Below are 6,593 nucleotides of genomic sequence, written 5' to 3' on the forward strand. Positions count from 1 at the left end.
TTTTTTTTCACCCGAGATAGTCAAAGTTGGGGAAGAAAATATCAAAAAGTTAAAAATCCAGAAATAGTCCTAATTTTATGATGGTTCCTTAATTTATTTTAACTACATTGCATTTGAGTATGGAGAGGCAACTATCTGGAAGTATTTTACATAAAAAATTTACTAAGTATTGCCCGGTTTGTAGTTGCAGTTAAAGAAAACACATGAAAAGGCACGATTTTTTTTAAATTCGAAAAAATGTAAATATTTTAAAAACGGTGACACTTTTACCTGAAAATTTTTTGTTTATCAGTGAGCTCACCCCCCCACCTACCTTGCCCTAAAGTTTGGCACGTTACTTCTGGGACACCCTGTATGTACATTGGTATCAATGGATGGCTTTTCACGTTATCATATCAATAACTTTTGATTCACGTTTAGAACATTAACTTAAGTACCTGGATATTGTTTACTTTTGCATCCAATAGCGATAATTTTTCCGTCCGGAGAATAAGCCAATGACTTTATACTTTTCACGTTAAATAGCATCGTAACATCATCAGTTCGTTTCCAAACTATTATGTCTTGTCCAAATGATGCAACTATTTGCTCGTTAACGGACCAGTCCACCATATTAGGATCTAAAATCGAAAAAAACTTGATTTTAGTTACAAATACTATGTACCAGAGCTGTGTAAGTGTGAAATCATTTTAAATTATAAACCAAACATTTTTTTCTATTCAACAATTTTTATTGAGTTCGAGGCCGTTTTTTTTTGTTCAGAGGGATCGTCTGTTCGAATCCTACTGAAAGAAGTCTGATGAGGAAATGTGGTGATTTCCGAAATAGCTATCACTTCTACCATTTTTCCAAATTATTGTTGCTTTTCCACAATAAGTTTTCATTAAAAAAAAATGGCCTCAAGCTCAATAAAAATTGTTGAATATAATTGTTATAAGTCCATCAAATAACAAAAATAAATATCTTGAGGACGAGCACAACTAAAAAGTTAAACATTCTATTAATAGAAATATTAACAAAAACCAACAAAACCAACAACCACATGATCAAGTGAATTGCAGCGGAATAGCTGCGCTTGATTGTAGTAGTTAGAAGTTAACTAGTGGAAATAAGCAACAAGAATTAACAAGGCGAACTTAGCACAGTGCGTAGGCAACTGGCTGAGTCAGTGGTGATCGTCGGTTCGAATCCTACTGAAAGAAGTCTGATGAGGAAATGTGGTGATTTCCGAAATAGCTATCACTTCTACCATTTTATCAAATTATTGTTACTTTTCCGCAATAAGTTTTCATTACAAAAAAAAACGGCCTCGAGCTCAATAAAAATTGTTGAATATAATTGTTATAAGGCCATAAAATAACAAAAACAAAAATTTTTGAAGTGAAAACGTTACATGAGTAAGAAGGAAGCTAGAGTATAGATAAAGGGGAAAAAGAAAGAAAACGACGTATGCACAGCAATACAAAGCGATAGCACAAAAATCTTCAACGCGCATGCATACGAGTACTTAACCTGTAGGGAAACCCCGAACTGGTGAACCAAATTTGTAGTTCCGTACTAGATCTTTATCACCAAAAACGAGCCAGTCCGATAGTAACTAGATGGCCACCAGTTCAAAAGCAGCGATATGTGGTACTTTTAAAAAACAATTTTAGAAATCTATATCTAAAATGACGAATTTAGAACTGGTTCAAAACTATAGAAAAAGGGATGCAGAACGAACTAGATCTCATCTGGCGAATTTTGAACTAGTTCGAAACTACTGAAAAAGAGATGCAGCGGGGGGTTTGTTTACTTTAAAAAGATGTTTGCTTGGCGGGTTTTTCGTTCAAATACGCTTTCAGTCTTCACGTCGCAGATGCTTTTTTATAGTTTGGTAATACAAAACTACAATTTGTGTTAACATCTTAACATTTGGTGACCTTCTGGAATATAACCAATAACATCGAGCATCTCTGCAAATTCAGCTTCCGCCAAAGGTATGTAAACGTGTTTTCAAATGCAAAATTTAATTTATAGTCTTTTAAACAAATTTGATTTCAGATTGAAAATACATTTCTCTGCAAATAATTAAAAATTGCTACCATGGTAACCCAAAAAGAAAACATCTTGTTACTTTTTTCGTTTACAACTGGTTCGAAACTATAGAAAATGGGGTGCAAAGCGAACTAGATCCCATATGTCGAATTTAGGACTGGTTCTGAACTATAGAAAAGGTAATGCAGCGGGGGACAATTTCCAATTCCTATGACATCGCTGTGTTAAATTCGCCAGTTGTTTGCATGCAAAAGAGATTTATCGCGAACTAGTAGTGGTTCTAAATGTACTAGAAGCGCACCAGTTCAAAACTAGAGATTTTCCCAACAGGGTACATACATACGTACATTAGAGTGGTCCAAAATAATAAAGTCGGAGTTTTAATGCCGCCACCCCCTAGGATTGTTCTGAACCGAAAATAAATATACCCCTATTTTTTTATTTTGAAATCAAAAAATGTTTAGGGAGTGCTCACAGCGCTCAAAGTTATCCATGTATTTTATATGGGGAAAAAACAAATTTTCGTAAAAATGGTATAAAACTCTTTAAAATCAATATTTTCAATCGTAAAACTGTGGTTCTCTTCAGGAGACTTCAAATACTAGTATCTAATTGTTTATTTAACCATTTTTTATGATTAAAGATTTTTTATTGGTCCCCCCATTGCATTTTCAAGGACCTATAAAATATAGTTACCATTAAAAAATGGTTAAAGGAAAAATTGGGTATTATTACCGGGAATCTCTTGAAGATAACCAAAGTTTTCCGATCGAAAAATATTGATTTTCAAGAATTCTACCCTATTTCTACGAAAAGTTGTTTTTTCCCCATATAAAATACATTAAAAACTTTGAGCGCTTTGAGCACACTCTAGTTTTTTTTTATTTCAAAATAAAAAAATACTGGTAAATTTTTGTTTGGTATAGAACAATCCTAGGGGCTGGCGGCATTAAAAATGCGACCTTATTTTTTTTTTACATACATTTTTGGACCACTTTAACGTACATATATACCCTGCAGGGAAAGCTACTAGTTGTGAACTAGAATTCGACCAGTTTGCCTTTCAGCCCAATTAGTTCACGTTCTATCCTTTTTCAATGTTAGCGACTGGTATTTTTAACATTGCGATGTCCTACGAGATGTCAATTGTCAGGCTATGCATCAGCATCTACTAGTAGAAATACTAGTAGCATCATACCAGTTGATGAATCACGCATTTTCTTCCATACAAAGCAATTTTTTATATGGAAAAGAATGCATACCACCGTCAGAAAAAAAAATTATCAAAAATCAACGCGATTTTTTAGCAACTTTTAACTTGCACTTTATTATACTAGAATTTAATAAGCTATAAAACTGCATACCAAAAATTATTCTAGAAATTAAAATTAAAATGCTTGGAATTGGGATGAAAAGTTTGTGAAATTTTTATAATTTTTGAACAAAGTCTGAAATTTAGATTTATATGGTATTTATTAGATAAAGAGCTATACTTTTATATAAAAATAAAGAACCTTAAAAAGGCAAAAGAAAAGTAGTCAAAACTGGTAAAAATGTAGGTGTGCTATCTTTTGTCGCGGGGTGTAGATAGTCAAAACTGGCCAAAATGAAAAAGGTGCTATAACTTTTTGCAGTTGCTTAATCTCAACATTGTCAGTAGTTCTAAATTCAACCGTTTTAAGTTGCAAAAAATAACAGTTTGAAAATTTCAAAGCAGTACTTTTTGCAACTTAAAACGGTTGAATTGAGAACTACTGACAGTATTAAACTAAAATGAATTCAATACTAATAAAAATTTGTTTAATATTACTACTATTAAATGCATAATAAAAGTATTTCATACTTACCAAAACTCATAGCGATGGCATTTCGAATAGTCGCTGCTAGTTGGTCATTGTTTCCAATCCTTATAGATTGATTGGGTTGATTTCTGGTTGCTGCGTCTTCTGCAGAGTCTTGCAGCCAGACGGAAGAAACTTCGTCATTCTCAGTTTTTAAAAAATTGTGCAAAATACAGCATGCTCTTATAACAATGTTGACATTTTTAGCCGCTACCTGTAAACCTCTGCCTATTCTTCGGAAACGGGCTTTCAGCTGCCCGAAAGCATTTTCGATCAGTCGACGACATTTGGAAAGTCGATAGTTGTAGAGTTTTTCAACAGCCGGTTGATTAGCTACATATGGGTATGGTTTCATCATGTGGCGCGATAAACGAAAGGCAGAATCGCCAATAAGTAGCACAGGCACATTGACGCCGTTAATAACTTTGCTATTTTGTACAAAAATATCAGCACTTTCATGGAAATGCTTTAACGAACTTCTTTCAAATATGTACGAGTCATTATTTTTCCCAGTTGATCCAATATTTAAATACGTAAATTTTGATCTGCAAAGTCTGAAGAAATATAATATATGTACATATCTATACAATAAAATATACTCATAAATTTACCTGTGATCACAGCTTGCCAATAAAACCACAGAATACCATCCTTTGTAGTTGTAGTAATCTATCGCATCCTCTTTTCTTGGCTGAACCTCGATGTGGCAGCCATCTACAGCTCCGAAGCATTGCGGGAAGCCCAGTTCTGCGAACCCGTCTACGATTATTTTGATTTCTTGTGGATGGGGGGAGTATGTACTAATGTATTCTCCAAGATTATTGCATACTGCATGGCAAAAATCCAGGACAATTTTACCAACAGTACTACGGCCAACGCCGAATAAACTGCAAACTGTCCTGTACTCCGCTGCCGAGCCCAAAGAGAAAAGTGCGATAGCCACTCTCTTATCGAGTGGAATACAACGCCTCATGTTGTTATCCATTTTCTCAATACTGCGCACTTTATCGCACACTTTTTGGAAACCCCTTCTATCGAGACGAAAGTTTTCCCTAAATCTTGTATCATCCATTGCACGGACGTCGTACTCCCAAAATGTGACACTGCGATTCTTGAAGGGTGGAATTCATGAATTGCAGTTTAATAAAAAAGACATAACTTACGAATTTCCAAACTTCCCGTACGCGTGCCTGAGCAATTGCAATCCCGGATTGTAGGATTGCGCTACTGTTTATGAGAGCTTTCATCCGAGTTCGGTTGTCCATTAGTTTAATTAATAGTAGTTTCATTTTTTCATTAAATAAATATTGATTTCTTACAAACAGCATAGCTGCCAATAACAACATTTTTCTTTTATCCATTTTAATTTCACAATTTTAGCAAACAAAATGTACGTCAATATCAGCTGTTTAAATGCACAGAGTTGTCGTCTGTTAGGGTGATATTTTAAGTTGCATTTGTGCTTCTGAATGCAAATCAACTCAGTCCGTTTGTCTAGGCTTTTAGGCTCCAATAGTCTGTAAGAAATTTATGTTTCATAGACTTTAATAATAATAATAAATATCTATCTCGATTCGTTTTGCCTGTTACAAACAACCGTTATGTGAACAAGGTTATAATACCCTTGTGCACAAGTGTGCTCGGGTATAAATATTGGTCAAAATAAAAAAATCATGTCCACACTCGCATTGAACTGTATAGCGTGAGCTTTATTGTAATTTTTGTTTATGTTCTGCCAACACCGCCTTGTATAATTCGCCTTGGCTGGTGGTGATTAGATTTGTCTTCGTTTGTACTACATACATATATCCATGCATACAAACATAGATATGTACACACATACAAACATGTCTATTGCTGTCCATAAGTACGTACATACATATGTTCATTATTATATCAATGAACCACGTTTGCTTCATCATAATACATATCCATACAAACATACATACATATCTATGTACGAATGTACACCAAGCACGCTTGCTTCGAAGCAACGTCGTCGTCTTCGCCCTGTGGCAAATTGGGTTCGTTGTTATTAACTTTGCCGCTACCAGCAGCGCTGAAATGCAAAATAGATTCATACATACATATGCACATATGTACCCTGCAGTGAAAAGCCAAACCAGTTAGAAAAAATACTAGTTCATTAACTACGATGTGCCTACCAGTTCGCCAATTTCGAAGAACTTAGGCGATCAGCGACATCTGCCTTTGAATTGCCAAAGCCAAAAATTAAACGCAATTAATTGCTTTTGTTACAAATGTCGGCTGTGGCGTCACGTGAAGACTACTGGTTCTGGTTCGAAATCTCAGGTTCGAGGCCGCTTGGAGGTGGTTAAGGATTTTTAAGTTAAATAATTGTAAGTAAAAATAATTTATTCAATTTATAAATAAATAACAAATTTGAAAATCGAATTGCATTGCAAAAAAACATTTAAGAAGAATGCTTGTGCTATAAAAAAAAAGAAATTTAACAAAAATATTTTTTTTTAGTAAATTTAAAAATTACAATAAACAGCCTAAACAAAAAAATAAATTTATAAAAAATAAAAATAAAATAAAAAATAAAAAATTTTCCCTGCGCCAGGATTTGAACCTGGGTACTCAGGCTTACCACGCGAGTGCATTGCTCTGTCGGCCATTGTGACTTCTGGAGCATCGCGAGCAAAAAGGCACACTTATGCTTTTCACGGGGCATGAATTGGCAGACTATC

The sequence above is a fragment of the Rhagoletis zephyria genome, unplaced genomic scaffold (genome assembly GCF_001687245.7).
Source record: "Rhagoletis zephyria isolate East Lansing unplaced genomic scaffold, Rhagoletis_zephyria_1.1 Rzeph_scaffold_00157, whole genome shotgun sequence".
Classification (NCBI taxonomy): domain Eukaryota; kingdom Metazoa; phylum Arthropoda; class Insecta; order Diptera; family Tephritidae; genus Rhagoletis; species Rhagoletis zephyria.